General features: G+C 28.8%; 1 long non-coding RNA gene across 11 annotated transcripts; it reads left to right on the top strand.

Moving 5' to 3' along the window:
* Positions 1-3,015: 3,015 nt before the first annotated feature.
* Positions 3,016-8,134, top strand: LOC149514947 (uncharacterized). 11 transcript variants are annotated; one of them, XR_016327347.1, is made up of 6 exons: positions 3,016-3,953; positions 4,314-4,488; positions 4,746-4,920; positions 5,180-5,354; positions 6,941-7,473; positions 7,578-8,134. It is a non-coding gene; the product is annotated as an uncharacterized LOC149514947 (long non-coding RNA). The 11 variants fall into 11 exon arrangements; XR_016327346.1 differs by having other exon boundaries at positions 3,018-4,037; positions 6,941-8,134; XR_016327345.1 differs by having other exon boundaries at positions 3,018-4,044; positions 6,941-8,134.
* Positions 8,135-18,415: the final 10,281 nt, after the last annotated feature.

Below are 18,415 nucleotides of genomic sequence, written 5' to 3'. Positions count from 1 at the left end.
AACAGATAAATAATAAAAATATTAATAAATAAAATATATATATATATAATGAAAATAAAAATAAAAGTCCATTGGGGCAAGCTAATTGGACCCTAAATCGAGTCTAATGAACTTAGACCTAAATCTTATTGGATCAGGCTCAATGAATTTGGGTCCGGACTGAATAGAATGTCTACATACACATAAAATTCGCTTTAAAAAAATAAAAGCAGTCTCCATAATTTAAATAAAACTAACCTAAAGGAGAAAACAATGAAAGAGCAAGAAGTTTTCAGAATTAATACTCAAATTTGGAACCTAAACAAAAGCGCCTAAGGCGGAGTGGGTCAGAAATAGCAAGAAGTTTTTCGTTTTTTTCTTCAATTATATATTAATTGGCAATCTTTATGCATTGTGTGCGAATACGTGGTTTTTTTTTTTTTTGAATTAATACTCAAATTATCAGTAATAATAAGGTTAAGTATTAGCATCTTTTTTTTTTCTGGTTAGTCGAAGGACAAGTTTAAATTTTAATGTCAAGAAAATATAAAATCTTTAAATTTAACAATTTAATATTAGACTGTTGAATACTTAATTTGGTGCTAAAAATTTATAAGGTCAAAGACTTTGACGAATGGATGCCAATGGAAGAAAAATTGTTTTTATCACTATAAACAAGCTCTCTTGAGTAGTGAAATTGACCTTTTTTAGGCAAAACGACAAATAGCTTTGCAACCTTTCCCTACATAACAAGACGCTGGATACTGATTTCCTGCTTTGTAATAACCCCTTATTTCTTTTTCTCTTTTCCCACCATCGATCTAAGAAAGAATTGAAAAAAAAAACTGCCCAGTTTTTCGATGTTGAGAAAGTAGTGTATCTGTGGTTTACAAAACATCCCTTGTCTAGTTCTAACATAGAAGTTTTTTGCAGGTAAAACTATGATTAGTTTTCCTTGAAGGTGGAACCTTGAGATTTCAATTACCAGCTTATTGCTGCAAAAGCCAGCCTGCCAGCGTCCCCCAATCAATTCGATTTTTTCCTTGGGTTATGATCAAGATATTCACTAGTTAAGACGATTGATAATGTTTCTCTATCTCAATTGGGATCCCATCATATTATTAGTATTGGTTTTTTCATGTAAAATGATTTTTTGAGTCTTGCCTTACACAATAAATTAATTTTTTTTTAACTTTTAAATCTTATAGTTTATCAGTTCGAAATTGAAAATTTTAAATAAACATTAGAAACTTTTTCATAGTATGATATTAGGCTCGACCATAAATATAGTTTTGATCAATTTCAAGGCCAATCAAATTAACTTGTTAAGACAAATTACCAAATAATTTTATTAAATAATTAGAAATTGTTAAATTATTAAAAAAATCTTTGTTGTTCTTTTGATAGAAAGAATGTTAGAACCTGAAGAAAAAAAAAATATTTGTCATCACATGTTAAGGTGAAATGAAGAATAATGTTATTCAAGGTCAGCTTGTGGAATCTTGAGGTCGTTGTAATCGCATATCTAACTTCACGCAAATCACTTGATTTCGGTATATTCATGCAAGTATCAATCTATTTATACTTGATTGATAGTTGAAAAAGTGATAAATTTCGTTCTATTGATATTTTTATTTATTTTTTATTTCAATCTAAAAATTAGAGTAAGTGATTCACTTTTGTTTCTTTTCTTTTCCCTTTTTTTTTTTCTGGATTTGAATTTATTTAATTTTTCTTTTAAAAAATTCTCTTTGATTCAAAAGTATCTCCAATCCTTCTTGTACTAGCATATCAATTATAGTATTATGTTAGATATTAAAATTATTTGTTCCATCCAAATATTCAATCTCCAACTTGGCGGTGCTCTTAATTTGTCTAGCTCTAGTATCTTTACTTTGACAAAGTTCGTCAATTAGCCTTCAAGAAAGCAAAGGCGAAATCAAATAACAAAATATTTGCATCAAATATAATAATTTAATGTGATTTATTATTCAACTTGATTATATTTACGAATGAAAAAAAAAATTTAATAATTATAAAGAATTATAATCTCATCAATGGTAAGTAGCGTTTAAAGTCACTTGTAATCAAACTTAATACAAACAATCACTAACTAAACAAAAATCAATCTCAACCAAATCAATAAGCACTCTTATTTGATATCTAAAAATCTCAAATCAGACATCAAACAATCACATTTATGAACACTCTCCTTTTAGGAGATGTTTACACACCAAATCTCACAAAATCATACTTCTCTTCTTACATTTTTATATCATATCATATCCAATTGAAACTATCATTATTTATAAATCCATTAACTTGTGTATCTAATGAATTTATCACAAAACAATATCTTTAAGAAATTCAAATATCTCCAAAATATTTTTCATCAAAATTTTGAGAACGGGTCAGCTTTTTTTCACCAATGCCATGAATAAATTCTACTGCCTGCCAATTATTAGCAAGCAATTCCCTAGCACGGTAGACTTTGGTTTGGGCCTTGTAACGCAAATCCAAAGAATTTGGAGCAATGTTTTCTTGGACGAGGAACTCGTCCCAACAAGTCAAGAGTATTACACATATTCTAAATATTTTAATTTTGAATATTTTTTAACAAATACAAAAATTTTAATACTCTAAATAATTCGTAATTGTCGAACTTGCTGGAGGCTGAAAAGGACAATAGGTGCGGCCTAAAAAGACTGATTCATTAAATGGTTCTGGCTTCTGACCTTCTTTAATTTAAGCATATCTCATTGCCTCCTAATAAAAACACTTGGCATTAAACTAATATATAGCTGATTGGGTAGAGCCAGGTAAGCAAGTAAAATTCATTTTTAAAAAATAAAGGCAGCCTGCATAATCTAAATAGAACTAACCCAAAGAGAAAACAATGGAAGAAAGACGAAAAATATATATTTGAAAGAGCGTTTAAGGCCTAGGGGTTTGGCAACTGCAAGAAGTTTTACGTTTTTTTTTTTTTCGTCAATTATATATTAATTAGCAATCTATATACATTATTTTTTTTTTTCACCATGAACAAGCTCTATTGAATAGTGAAAATTTGCAAAAGACGAAAGAAAAGCTAATGGTTGATTCAGACCCGAAGAAAACGACAAACAAAAGACCAGCTGTAAGCCAAAAAGAAAAAGGTGTAGCGTGCAAATAGATTTGCAACCTGCCCCTATAAAACAAGTCCCGTGATTCTAATTTCATCCTTCGTACTTATTTCTTATTCTCTTTTCCCACCATTGATCTAAGAAAGAATTGAAAGAAAAACTGCCCAGTTTTTCGATGTTGAGAAGGTACTGTATCTGTGGTCTACAAAACATCCCTTGTCCAGTTCTAATATAGAAGCTTTTTGCAGGTAAAGCTTTGGTTAGTTTTCCATGTAGAGGTTTTGACTCTTCAGTTGAAACTTGAGAGTTCAATCACCGGCTTATAGCTGCAAAAGTCAGGCTGCCATTGTCCGCCGATCACTTCGATTTTTTTTTCTTGGGGTGATGATGGAGATATTCAACAGTTTAGATAGTTGATAATGTTTCTCGATCCCAATTGAAAGTCCCATCATTTTATTATTATTAATTTTTTTATGTTAAGTGATTTATTAAATCTTATCTCACTCGATAAATTAAATTTTTAAAATTATAATTTATCAATTTAAAATTAATATTAAAAACTTTTCATTTTAGGTTCAATCATAAATTTGCTTTTCATTAATTTCAAATTCAATCAAATTAACCTTTTAAGAGAAATTTTATTAAATAATTAAAAATTATTAGTATTATTAAAAAATCTTTGTTGTTCTTTTTTATAAAAACAATGTTTTCTATGGTAGACCTAAAAGAAAAAAGAAGGCAAATCTTTTATCTTCATGACTTGTGAAGGGGATTTGAAGAACAATCATCCATAAAATGACAGGGGGTGGTCCATATGCTTCGTTAGTCAAGGTCGGCTAACAAATTCTTGAGGTTGGTTAATCGCCTATATATTTTCACGCAAATCGTTCAATTTCAGCATATTCACGCAAGCATCGATTTACTTACGCTCAATTGGTAATTGGTAAAGTGATATATTTCGTTTTATTGATATTTTTATTTTTTATTTTTTATTTTTTATTTTAATATAAAAAAATTAAAATAATTATTTGATTTTTGTGAAGTAGTGTCAGAATTTCAAATGATTTTTTTTTTCACTCGTTTTCTATAGATTGGACTTTTTTTTTAAAAAAAAAAAAATTTTTTTCAGTCTAGCCATCAATGTTGATCTTGCTCGATAATTAATGGACCTTAAGTGTTCACACAAATCTTTTATCTTCATGATTTGTGAAGGGGATTTGAAGAACAATCATCCATAAAATTACAGGGGGTGGTCCATATGCTTCGTTAGTCAAGGTCGGCTAACAAATTCTTGAGGTTGGTTAATCGCCTATATATCTTCACGCAAATCGTTTGATTTCAGCATATTAACGCAAGCATCGAGTTACTTACGCTCAATTGGTAATTGGTAAAGTGATATATTTTGTTTTATTGATATTTTTTTTTAATTTTTATTTTAATGTAAAAAAATTAAAATAATTACTTGATTTTTATGAAATAGTGTCAGAATTTCAAAGGATTTTTTTTGTCACTCGTTTTCTATAGATTTGACTTTTTTTTTTTTTTGAAAAGTTTTCTTCAGTCTAGCCATCAATGTTGATCTTGCTCGATAATTAATGGACCTTAAGTGTTCACACAAATCTTTTATCTTCATGACTTGTGAAGGGGATTTGAAGAACAATCATCCATAAAATTACAGGGGGTGGTCCATATGCTTCGTTAGTCAAGGTCGGCTAACAAATTCTTGAGGTTGGTTAATCGCCTATATATCTTCACGCAAATCGTTCGATTTCAGCATATTCACGCAAGCATCGATTTACTTACGCTCAATTGGTAATTGGTAAAGTGATATATTTTGTTTTATTGATATTTTTATTTTTAATTTTTTATTTTAATGTAAAAAAATTAAAATAATTACTTAATTTTTGTGAAGTAGTGTCAGAATTTCAAACGATTTTTTTTGTCACTCGTTTTCTATAGATTTGACTTTTTTTTTTTTTGAAAAGTTTTCTTCAGTCTAGCCATCAATGTTGATCTTGCTCGATAATTAATGGACCTTAAGTGTTCACACAAATCTTTTATCTTCATGACTTGTGAAGGGGATTTGAAGAACAATCATCCATAAAATTACAGGGGGTGGTCCATATGCTTCGTTAGTCAAGGTCGACTAACAAATTCTTGAGGTTGGTTAATCGCCTATATATCTTCACGCAAATCGTTCGATTTCAGCATATTCACGGAAGCATCGATTTACTTACGCTCAATTGGTAATCGGTAAAGTGATATATTTCGTTTTATTGATATTTTTATTTTTAATTTTTTATTTTAATGTAAAAAAATTAAAATAATTACTTGATTTTTGTAAAGTAGTCTCAGAATTTCAAACGATTTTTTTTTCACTCGTTTTCTATAGATTTGACTTTATTTATTATTTTTTTGAAAAGTTTTCTTCGGTCTAGCCATCAATGTTGATCTTGCTCGATAATTAATGAACCTTAAGTGTTCACACAATAAATTGATGATTTTTTTTTACTAGTATTTTTTTTATTTTTTTTACTCAAAGAAAAACTTTTAAAAATTAAAAAAACAAAAAACAAAAAATTTAAAGATAAACTGTTTTTTTTTTTTGTAATAATTGCTTTTGTTTATCTAAGGAAAAGAAATATAAATTCGATTTTTTTAAATAAAAAATAAAATTATTTATCATTAAATTAAATATTTAAGTGCATAAATATTAAATAAAATATTAACATATTTAATTATTTTAAATTATTTATTTTATATTTTATATTTAATTTTGTTCAATTTTTTTATTATTAATTTTTAAAAAAATTTTAACATAAAAAATTAATAATTATAATTAATAATATTATGATAATTGTTAATTGAGTTTATTCTTTATACTAATAATAATGATATTATTTGATTGGCTTTTTGATATTTTTGAGATATATATATTTTTTAAATATTTCATCTAAAGACTAATTTCTACAATCCAAATGACTACATTTAAAAATTAAAACATTCACAGTTTTCCACCTTTGTTCAATCTGTTACTTCAAAGAGATAAAGCGTGGAGGAGAATTAAGAAATAAAGGGAACCAATCAATTTTGTTCTCCATTTTTACTTACTAGTACATTTGCCTAGTTTTTCATCAAAACCAAGGGCGTACCCACAGCTTGAGTAGTGCGGTCAGTCAACCCCACTGAAATTTTAACAATTTTTAATAATATCTTTATTAGATCTGAGTAAATTTCAAATTGTTCTCATTAAAATTTTAAATTTCCTTATAATGGATGTATTACTTTAAGGTAAATTTTCAATTGATCTTATTGAAAAAGAAAATTAAGAATCAATGTAATAATATAGACAAAATTTAGGGATAAATATGTAGTTAATGAAAAAAATAATATAGAGAAAAAATTATTTATCAGCTAGTTTTTTACTGTTGAAACTAATCTTGAATTCGTTAACTGTGAGTACAACGTAAAAAGAAAATTTTTAATAATGAAAATAGTAAAGAATATATTGTGTAAATGAATGAAATCAACATGATTTGATGAATGATTATTTAATTAAATATGTTAAAAGAGTTGTATTTAATAATGTTAATAATGAAGCAATTAAATATAATTTCAAAATTTATTTAAATTTGTTTAAATTTTTTATATTTAATTTATGTAATAATTTTTTTTAATATGTTAAATTTAATTTAATTATTTTTAATAAAAAACTTTAAAAATATCATTAAAAATGTTATTTAAAATTTTTTCTATTTATGGTGCGGTTTGCCTTTTCGAGGGTTGTGTTTAACTCTCTCCTCCCTTTTTTTTTTTTTTTCTTGATACAACTGTCTCAGGTCACTGTATCCAATCTCCTTCAGCATTAATGGTCAGGCTTCTCATTTCTCTCTATAACTGATACTGTAGGTATTCAATTTGATCCAGATTTGAATCAATTGGACCTAACTCAAATAGATAAGTATATATTATATTATATTATTTTATTTTCGTTTTTATTTTTATTTTTATTTTTATTTTTATTATTTTATTATTATTTTATATATATTTTTTCTTCTTTTATTTTTATTTTAGCTATTTACTTATTTATTAATATGTATATATCTTTATTTTATTTTTTTGTTAATATTTTTGTATATCAGATTATGTATTTAATTTTAATTATCTGTTAATTTTTTTGATTTATCTGGCTGGAGATTGGATTGGGATTCAATCAAAAGAGTCCAGATTAGAATCAAAGATTGAATCCCCGTCCAAAAAGGAATTGACATTGATCAGAAACTCCTGATCAATCCCTATAAAAGGGACCCTCTGGAACAAAAGCAATACACAGAAAAACAGTAAGCAAAAGCTACTGATTGAGAGAAAAGAGGTGTGTAGAAGGCTAAGAAAGGTTTAGAGGTGTTCTAGGAATTAGCAAAAAAATTTTGGAGATTTTTGAGATTTTTTTTTCTGGGAATTTTTGGAAAATTTCAGATTCCGGTGATTTTTCCGACGAAAGTTGAATTTTTTGAAGAAAATTTCAGCCAACTTTGAAGTTTTCAGTGAGCTACCCAGTTTCCGATGAAAGATCCCAGAAATCGACCAACTTTCGGTGAACTTCCGGTGAAAAACCAAGATTCCGACAATAAATCCTAGAATCCGGTGAATCTTCAACCGGAGTTCTTCGACCTTTTAGAGAGAAAGAAGAGGAAAAAGGAAGAAGAGAGAGAGAAGAGGAGCTTTCTACCGAAAAATAAAGGGAAGAGCCTTATACACCCTCTCAAAACGACGTCGTTTTTGCCTTAAGTGACCCAGAAGATCCGCGCGTTTTACCGTGATCCGACCCGACCAGCGCATGTCTGCCCCCCTCCGAGCTGAGCTTCCAAGCCACTCCCCTGAACCGTTTCTCTTCCTTGAGCCGAGCCGAGCCGTACTCCGAGCCGAGCCAGATTTTTTTTAAAATTTTTTTATTTATTTGTTTATTTTTTATTTATTAGATTAAATTTATTTAATATTCTTTTTATATTTATTTTATATTTATTTTTACTTTATTTTATTTTATTTTATTTATTTATTTTATTTTATTCTTTCTTTTCACTTTTATTTTGTTTTATCAATTTTTCTTAAAAAATAAATTTTCAAAAAAAGGGTTTTTGAGGAAAAGTTGAAAGTATCGATTTTTCTTGAAAATCAAAGTTTCCAAAAAATATTTTAGGGAAAAGTTGAAAGTATCAATTTTCCTTAAAAATAAATTTCAAAAAAAAATATTTTTAGGGAAAAGTTGAAAGTATCAATTTTTCTTAAAAATAAAATTTCAAAAAAGAGTTTTTGAGGAAAAGCTGAAAGTATCAATTTTTCTTGAAAATCAAAATTTTCAAAAAAATATTTTTAGGGAAAAGTTGAAAGTATCAATTTTCTTTAAAAAAAAATTTAAAAAAAGTTTTTGAGAAAAAGTTGAAAGTATCAATTTTCCTTGAAAATCAAAATTTCCAAAAAATATTTTTAGGGAAAAGTTGAAAGTATCAATTTTTCTTGAAAATCAAAGTTTCCAAACAAAAAAATATTTTTGGAGAAAAGTTGAAAGTATCAATTTTTCCTACACAAAAACGATTATTTTTTCCTTCCTTTTTATTTTGATTTTTCTTTAAATAATCCGACGGCGGAGCCTCTGCAAGTGAAACAGTAGTTTTTCTCGCATACTCTTGAGATGAGAGGATTTTCTCAATTTTTTGCTAAAAGTATTAAAGTCAATTGAAAATAATTTTCAATAATTAATTACTTGGTAAGATTTTAAGGCTCATTGGATAACACAAATTTTAGTTGGTACCATCTTTTGATTGGCGTTGTGAGGGTGCTATAACCTTTCTCACATGTAACCGAACTCCAGAACCCTGTTCTGGTTAGTAGACCTGAACCTATTCTTTTAAGAACCCTTAAACTTAGGTGTTCCCTGAAAGGACAGATTCTTTAGGTGGCCAATCGTACCTAGATAAAAAAGATTGGTGACGACTCCCTTAAAGTCAATGTCTAGCGATAGATCCCCGGATCTAGACGTTATGATAGCTTGGCGACTCCACTGGAGACTTTAAGAGTCAGGCCAGCAAATAATTTGTGCTATCCAAAAGCCTAATAAAATTGAACCTTTTTGTATATATGTGTTATTATTCATTCATTTACCTAGTTAATTATGTCATTCATGTGCATGTGCATAAAATGAGCTCTATACCCGAGCTCCATCCCTCTAGGAGGGAATAAAGTACCTATTGCTTTCGTGAGGTCTAATACCTTCGCAGTGGCTAACGAAATACTCTCATTCAAATTGAACATTTTTCGCTTGTAGCCTGTAATGGGTGAGGATTAGGGTGCCTTACTAGTCTATGATGGATAAGGATGTAAGGAATAATTTGAGGACCTTTAGACTTTGACCTTAAAACCGCATATAGTGAACCTTAAGAGTGCCCAAATCTAGGATATAGCCCTTTCTACCCAATGATAGATATACCCTAAAATTAAGACATAAAAGGGTGTTTATCTAATCATTTTGATTGTTTAACTTTGTGTATCATTTTCATTATCATATGTAACATTATGCATCAGCATCACTTTCATCCATGAAATTAACTATGTTGTTTGTCTGATTGTATGCATCTGTATTATTTTCATGATCATGTTTTAACACAATCATTTGCATCTATTTCATACTAGATTTCATTCAGAAAAATGTGCATTTCATTCGTGCATCAAAGCATCACACATAAAGCATAGCATAATATTTCTAATCATAAGTATGGCACTCAAGGTCCAAGGATAGCTCCATCTAGCGAGAACCCTGCCCATCGATACAACACAAGATCCAAAGTAAAACAAATGGAGCAAAAAAATTTTCATAGATTTGAAAAGATAAAAAAAGCACAAGAGAAGATTGAAAGTGAGCTAAGCAAGATTCTAGAGGCTCTTAATAACATGAATAAAGGAAAAAGAGTTGAAGAAAATGCAAGCCAACAAGTTCCCTCGCTGCAAGAAGTGGCTGACCTTTTATATCTTCCAGGTTTTGGCTCACCTCAAGCCCAGTCTGCTCAAGAGGTCCCGTCACAACACTTCGCATATCCAACATATCTTGGAATGCCATCAGCTTCTAACCCAGGGTAATATAATAGCTATGTAAATCCTGTCTTCATTGAAAAGGTAACAGAACCAATTCCTGATCTGGATGACTTAAAAGAGAAGGAGAAAGAAAATATGAGAGTGGAAGTTCAGGAAAGCTCCAAGATTAGCATGCTAGAACAAAGGCTACGGGCTGTGGAAGGATTTAGCTTTTATGGGTCAGTTGATGCTGCTGGGCTCTGCCTAGTTCCTGATGTGGTTATTTCTCATAAGTTGAAAGTACCAAAATTTAAAAAATATGACGGTACAAAATGCCTCAAAACCCACATCACCATGTATTGCAGGAAGATGGCAGCTCATGCTCATAATGAAAAACTCTTGATGCATGTTTTCCAGGACAGTCTTACAGGCTCAGCGGCTAGATGGTATGTTCAGCTGGACAGAACCCGCATCCGCTCTTAGAGTGATAGACATATGACTTCATCAGTTAATATCGACATATTATCGATTTGGCCCCTGATCGTTTATCTTTACAGAATCTAAAAAAAAAGATAAACGAGTCTTTTAAAGAGTATGCTCAGAGGTGGAAAGATGTTGCTTCTCAGGTACAACCTCCTCTGACTGAGAAAGAAACTACAATGTTATTTATCAGCACTTTGAAGTCTCCCTATTATGAAAAGATGATAGGGAACGTAACAAAGAATTTTATCGACGTGGTGATCTTTGGAGAAATTATTAAAAGTGCCATAAAAATGGTAAGTTGAAAGGAGGAGAAACCAAGAAGGCATCAGAAAAGAAAGAAGCTCAAGCTGTTAGCTTTGATAGATAATAATTCAGGGGTTATCAACCCTATCCATCCCAAGGTTACTCTTCATACTATCCTGTTGTGAATAATACATCATCTTACCCATACCAGCTAGCTTCACAACCACCTTATTCATCCACATGCCGATCAATTTTTAGCCCTCAAGATCTTACATATAGCCTTAACATTCAAGCTCCTGTAAGAACCTAAATTCACCCTATTAACCCAGTAAGTGATTCACGTGAACAACGGACTACTCGAGAAAAACTTATATTTAATCCAATCCCTATGACTTATAAAGAGTTATATCGAGAACTCTATAATAGCCATTTGATTGCCCCTAGCCATATGGAACCGCTTATACCACCCTATCCAAAGTGGTATGATCCTACAGCCCGCTGCGACTACCATTATGGAATTACTGGTCATTCTACTGAAAATTATACTGCATTAAAGCATAAGGTGCAACAGTTGATCAATGATGGAATGGTAAGTTTTGATCAGGAAAAAGCAACAACACCTAATGTTAGCGTACTAAGTGAAAGTCAAGAGCAGAAAGGATCCGGAGAGTCACAATGAATTGAGGGGCAAGATGTCAATAGAGACTCTTCACCTGATTACATAGGGGAATAATTTTGGAGATAAGGCTAGTTGAAGGTTTTTTTATCATTTTAATATTTCTTTTCAAGTAATGTTAGATTTTTTTTTCTGCAATATGACTTCACTTGTTATCATCTTAATAAAGGCAAGTTAATGCATTTCATTATATTTTTCTCTTTCACTTGACCATTACTCCATACTCTGTTACCTTTCATTCTTAAATTTCAGATGATGAATATTTAGACAATGATAACAATAATTCTGAGATTTAATTTTGAGAACTCATCCACATTAATATGAAGAGATGATTTGAGAAAAAAAAAGGGTGAGCTATTACCAGAGGTGAAAGAGATATGTCTTGAAGATATGTAATCATGAGCTTTGTTCAATAGATGATGTTCGAGAAAAGTATTCACAATTGAGATGAAAAATGACCATCTTTCTTTTACCATTCAAAAAACCATTTATTGCTACCCCTTTAAGCCTATTATGAATTTTTTTTTGGAGGAACCCCAATCAAAGATCACCCTTTACACTAGGGGATAATTTTTGAAAAAATCACAAAATGTCAAAAAAAAAGAAAAAGAAAAAATAAATGCCACACATGCTTGGGACAAAGTAATGAGAATCCTTTGTGTGAGGAAAAAAAAGTAGTGAAACGATGTGGGGCAAAATGCCAAGTTATATCAAATGATCCTTGATTTTGAACCCTTTTAATACATGTTTTGAGCCTATTATATCCATTTTTATGACCCTTCACCTTGGCCTACATTACAACCTTAAAAAGTCCATTTGGATCAAGTGTGAATACTCAACTTGAATGATCATATGTTGAACGAAGGTATGCTCATGATGAAGTAATGGAATCATGCTACATTGCTCTAGAGTTTGATGTATGAAAGATATCAACAATGGATGAAAAATAAAAAAAATGATGAAAAAAAAAAGAGAAAAAAAAAGAAAGAAAGAAGAAAGAAATGAGAAAATGAAAAAAAAAGATTCAAATTGAAAACCTGAAAGGTTGGTTTTGATAGAAAAAGATCCAGGTCAAATGGCTCACATGAATGGAAGATCAAAGACATCTGAAGATTCCTTGAAGACTGGGGCAAAGTTCGCCAAGCTCAAGATGACTTCAACAGTAAATGAAATGAGTTTTTGAAAAAAAATCCTACATTAATGTTGAGAATTGTCTAAATATTCATCATTTGGACATACCATCCATCTCAATGACATCTAATTTATTTCCTTTCCCATTTGTTTTATACCAAAATAGATCTTCATTGATAATTCACCTTGTGTTCTCTTATTATTTCACCCCTAAAATGAATTGAGAAAATGCTTGATTGCATTGTATTTGTCAAGATTTGAAATGATAATGAATGAATGAATATGTGTTTAAAAGAATCTTACATTCATTTGAAAAGAAATCTAAGTTGATGGTGGTAACAAAATGAAGAAATGATAGAAACTTAAAAGAGATGATTTGAAAAGATATATGATGTGATCAAATGAAGAATATAATGGGACAAATCTTGAAAAGTGATATAACCAAGTGATGAGTACAAGGATGAATTGGTTGATATGACTTACAAGTTATGATTGAATGATGAGAACAATCAGTGGATAAAGTTTGTTTTGGAATGGTTAATGCTGAGACACCTATGAGTAATGATCCAGTGATGGTGGATGAAACTTGTTTTGAAATTTGTTAGTGCCGAGAAATTCATTGAATGATGGTCCAGTGATGATCGATTGATAAAGCTTATTCCAAAGTACTGAGAAACTGAACAAGGAAGAATGTGAGTGAAAAAGACAATTAAGAGCTACACTAGTTCAATCTTAGAAGAGCAGTGTAATTGGATCTCTGAAGAATCAAAAGGCTTGATGCCCAAGAAAAAGCTTGAGAAACTTGAGTACCATACATTGAACAGGAATTAATTGGCCAACATTTGCATAGCATGCTTTGAAATTCATATGCATTTACATAGCATACACTACTTTCAGGAAAGTATAGTGTATAAATTCAGGAAGCAGGGGTGTTCCAACATCCCACATAGAGAAGACAGATATGAAGATATTTTACGAAGAAACTTATCAGGTAAGTTCCTAATCCTTGAAATAGGATGTCTTTTGGTATCAAGGTTGATTTATAAGACCTTTAGGCATAATCTCCTGAAATTCTTTCAAACATAACTTTCAACTCCTTTGATTGTCAAGGAGTAATTTATTTTCCAAAATCGTGGTGCCTCTGTTTAGAGGAGCAATTTATTTTTCAAAGTCGTGGTGCCTCTGTTTAGAGGAGCAATTTACTTTCCAAAGTCGTGGTGCCTCTGTTTAGAGGAGCAATTTACTTTTTCAAAGTCGTGGTGCCTCTGTTTAGAGTAGCAATTTATTTTTCAAAGTCGTGGTGCCTCTGTTTAGAGGAGCAATTTTCTGTTTAGAGTAGCAATTTATTTTTCAAAGTCGTGGTGCCTCTGTTTAGAGGAGCAATTTACTTTTCAAAGTCGTGATGCCTCTGTTTAGAGGAGCAGTTTATTTTTCAAAGTCGTTGAGCCTCTGATTAGAGGAGTCATTTATGTTTCTCAAAGTTGTTGAGCTGCTTAGAGGAGCTTTGGTCGAAAAAACAAAAAATAAAAAATAAAAAATGAAAATGTTGAGTTGAGTCTTGATTGGGTGTCAACGTCTTTGCGCAATTTTTGTTTCACAGAAAATGTGCAAAGAGGGGCAGCTGTAGATACCAAATTTGGTCCAGGCTCGGATCAATTGGGCCTGGCCCAAATAGGTAGGTATATGTTTTTTTATTTTATTTTATTTTCGTTTTTATTTTTATTTTTATTTATTTTTATTTTATTTTTATTCTATTTCTATTTTATTTTTATTTTTATTATTTTATATTTTATTTTTATTTTAGCTATTTACTTATTTATTAATATGTATATATATTTATTTTTTTTTCTTAATATTTTTGTATATCAGATTATGTATTTAATTTTAATTATCTGTTAATTTTTTTGATTTATCTGATTTATTTTCTTTTGATTTTTTTTATTTTTTTGATTTATCTGGCTGGAGATTGGATTGAGATTCAATCAGAAGAGTCCAGATTGGATTCAAAGATTGAATCCTCGTCCAAAAAAGAATTGGGATTGATCAGAAACTCCTGATCAATCCCTATAAAAGGGACCCTCTGGAACAGAAGTAATACACAGAAAAAAAGTAAGCAAAAGCTACTGATTGAGAGAAAAGGGGCGTGTAGAAGGCTAAGAAAGGTTTAGAGGTGTTCTAAGAATTAGCAAAAAATTTTTGGAGATTTTTGAGATTTTTTTTTCTGTGAATTTTTGAAAAATTTCAGATTCCGGTGATTTTTCCGATGAAAGTTGAATTTTTTGATGAAGATTTCGGCCAACTTTGAAGTTTTCGACGAGCTGCCCAGTTTTCGGTGAAGGATCCCAGAAACCAACCAACTTTCAGTGAACTTTCGACGAAAAAACCCATATTCTGACGATAAATTTCAGAATTCGATTAATCTTCAACTTAAGTTCTTCGACCTTTTAGAGAAAAGGGAGAGGAAAAAAGAAGAAGAGAGAGAGAGAGAGAAGAGGAGGTTTCTATCAAAAAACAGAGGGAAGAGCCTTATATACCCTCCCAAAACGACGTCATTTTTGCCTTAACTGACTAGAGGATCCGCGCGTTTTGCCTTGATTCGACCCGACCCGAACGTCGACCCGCTTTCTGACCCGTGCGTGTCAGCCCCCTCCCAGCCGAGCCGAGTCAAGCCGAGCTTCCAAGCCGCTCCCCCGAGTCATTTCTCTTCCTTGAGCCGAGCCGTACTCCGAGTCGAGACAGGTTTTTTTTTTGTTGAATTTATTTATTTATTAGATTAAGTTTATTTAATATTCTTTTTATATTTATTTTATATTTATTTTTACTTTCCTTTATTTTTTTAATTTATTTTATTTTTTTTCACTTTTATTTTGTTTTATCAATTTTTCTTAAAAAATAAATTTTCAAAAAAAAAGTTTTTGAGGAAAAGTTGAAAGTATCAATTTTCCTTGGAAATCAAAGTTTCCAAAAAATATTTTGAGAAAAAGTTGAAAGTATCAATTTTCCTTAAAAATAAATTTTCAAAAAAATATTTTTGGAGAAAAGTTGAAAGTATCAATTTTTCTTAAAAATAAATTTCAAAAAAAAAATATTTTTAGGGAAAAGTTGAAAGTATCAATTTTTCTTAAAAATAAAATTTCAAAAAAAAGTTTTTGAGGAAAAACTGATAGTATCAATTTTCCTTGAAAATCAAAATTTTCAAAAAAATATTTTTAGGAAAAAGTTAAAGTATCAGTTTTTCTTAAAAATAAATTTTCAAAAAGGTTTTTGAAAATCAAAGTTTCCAAACAAAAAAATATTTTTGGGGAAAAGTTGAAAGTATCAATTTTCCCTGCACAAAAACGATTATTCTTTCCTTCCTTTTTATTTTGATTTTGATTTTGATTTTTCTTTAAATAATCCGACGACGGAGCCTCTGCAAGTGAAACGTAGTTTTTCTCGTATACTCTTGAGGTGAGAAGATTTTCTCAATTTTTTGCTAAAAATATTAGAGTTAATTGAGAATAATTTTGAATAATTAATTACTTTGTAAGATTTTAAGGCTCATTGGATAACACAAATTTTAGCTGGTACCATCTTTTGATGGGCGTTGTGAGGGTGCTATAATCTTTCTCACTCGTAACCGAACTCCCGAACCCTGTTCTGGTTAGTAGACCTGAACCTATTCTTTTAGGGACCCTTAAACTTAGGTGTTTCCTGAAAGGACAGATTCTTTAGGTAGCCAATCGCACCTAAATAAAAAATATTGGTGGCGACTCTTTTAAAGTCAAGTCTGACGATAAATCTTCGGATCTAAACGTTATGATAAATACTTTAGTATTCTTTTTCCATTTCAAGTCGATCAAACTTATTAACTAATAAGCCACCTTAAATTCTGTTGAACGTGGCGGCTCCAGTGTATTCTACAGTTTTACTACTTGTACTTAAATTAATTACTGCTGCACTACCATCAACTCTTGATTATAAAATATGAAAACGCAGCATAGTAATTGTAAAAGGATATCTTTGCATCGAACTTTTTTTTTATGATTTGAATCTTAATTTTTTTTATAGGGACATTGTTATTTTCTAAAGATTGTGTATGAAAGTTTGTAAAATTCTTATATTTTTGTATTATGAAAACTCTTTTTTGTTATTTTTGTATGTCACATTTTGACATTCATAAAAATAAATAAATAAATTGGCATTAGTTCATTTTAAACTAAAATTAAATTTTTTTATATAATTGATATTCCATGATTTTTAATATAAAATTTTTTAAACAAAAATAAATCATATATATATATATATATTACAATATATATGATAACCAGATAAATTTTATTAATGTGAACACTTAAATTGATAGTATCTATTTTTTATACGTAAGAAAATTGTTAAAATTTATCTTATATATAAGATATTTTTTAATTTTAGATTTTTTATTAAAAAATATATTTCAAATTTTATTTAATTATCCAAAATTTTTTAAATTTAAATAAAAAATCAATTTGGATTTGAAATAATTAAATAGATAAAATTATTATTGTTTATTTTGTAAGATTTTATTTAAACAGGTAAAATTAATTCTTATTTTTATTTTTAATGAAATAAATATATTTAAAAATTTATTAGTTATCCATATATTTTTTAGATATATTTATTTGGAAAATTTTAATTATCCAAAGTTTTTTTAATGAAAAAATTATCTTTATTTATCAAATACACCTTTAAATATATATATTAGATTAATTTCCTAATAATTAGCCATTAGTATGGGTTTGGATGCAAGATTAGTCCTAAATGACCGAATAGCTAATGGAAAAGTACAATTATTTTTTATTTGTAATTAGTGTTACCTTTTTGGAATGCTTGTATTTTTGTTGCTTTTGTAATTAAATTTATAGTATTATTAATTGTAAAGTTTGCTGAATATAAAAATATTTTTAAATTGTAGATTATACTTAATATTTGACTAAAACTACATCTTCAATTATATTTCTTGTTAAAATGTTAAAAATCTATAATATTAAATATATTTTCAATTTGAAATTAAATAAATTTTTAATAAAAAATATTTTAAATTCATACTTAAAAATTTATATAAAAAATAATAATCTGACCCATAATCCAACCAACGAACATATTCAATTTCTAATAAAATTAAAGAATTATATTTAATTATGATCTATTTGCTTCTTTTATTTCTTTTGCTCGAATTTTGAAAAACATTCATTAATTAAATATGAATGTGGTTTTAAAAATATGTCTTTTCTTAATTTGTTTTAATTAGTTTAATTGAATTAAATTTATTTAACTAACTTTCTAAGATTTAATTGATATAAAATTATTTATTTTCCATATGATAAATAATATTATCATACTTAAAAGTCTATAAATTATTTGGCAAGAAAAAAAATTGAAATTTAAAAATAATTTGTTATTTTTTAAATAACATTATATTTTGAATTAACCATTATATATAAGATTTTTCCATTATATTTTAATTATAAATTAATTTCAAGCATAAATAATTAGATATATATAAATATATGATTTTGTCTTTCTTTAATTTTAAATATTTTGAATAACTAATTATCTTTTTAAATATATTTATTTGATAAATAATATAAAATTGAAAAATATCTTTCATCGAAGATGAATTTTTTACACACAAATTATTTATATTTATCTTATTAAATAGATAATAAATAACTAGATTAAATGATAAATAGTTTTT

This window comes from Durio zibethinus, chromosome 14, assembly GCF_047325235.1.
Source record: "Durio zibethinus cultivar Kanyao isolate XHJ-2024 chromosome 14, ASM4732523v1, whole genome shotgun sequence".
Taxonomy (NCBI): Eukaryota; Viridiplantae; Streptophyta; class Magnoliopsida; order Malvales; family Malvaceae; genus Durio; species Durio zibethinus.
This window is presented reverse-complemented; position numbering and strand designations above follow the sequence as displayed.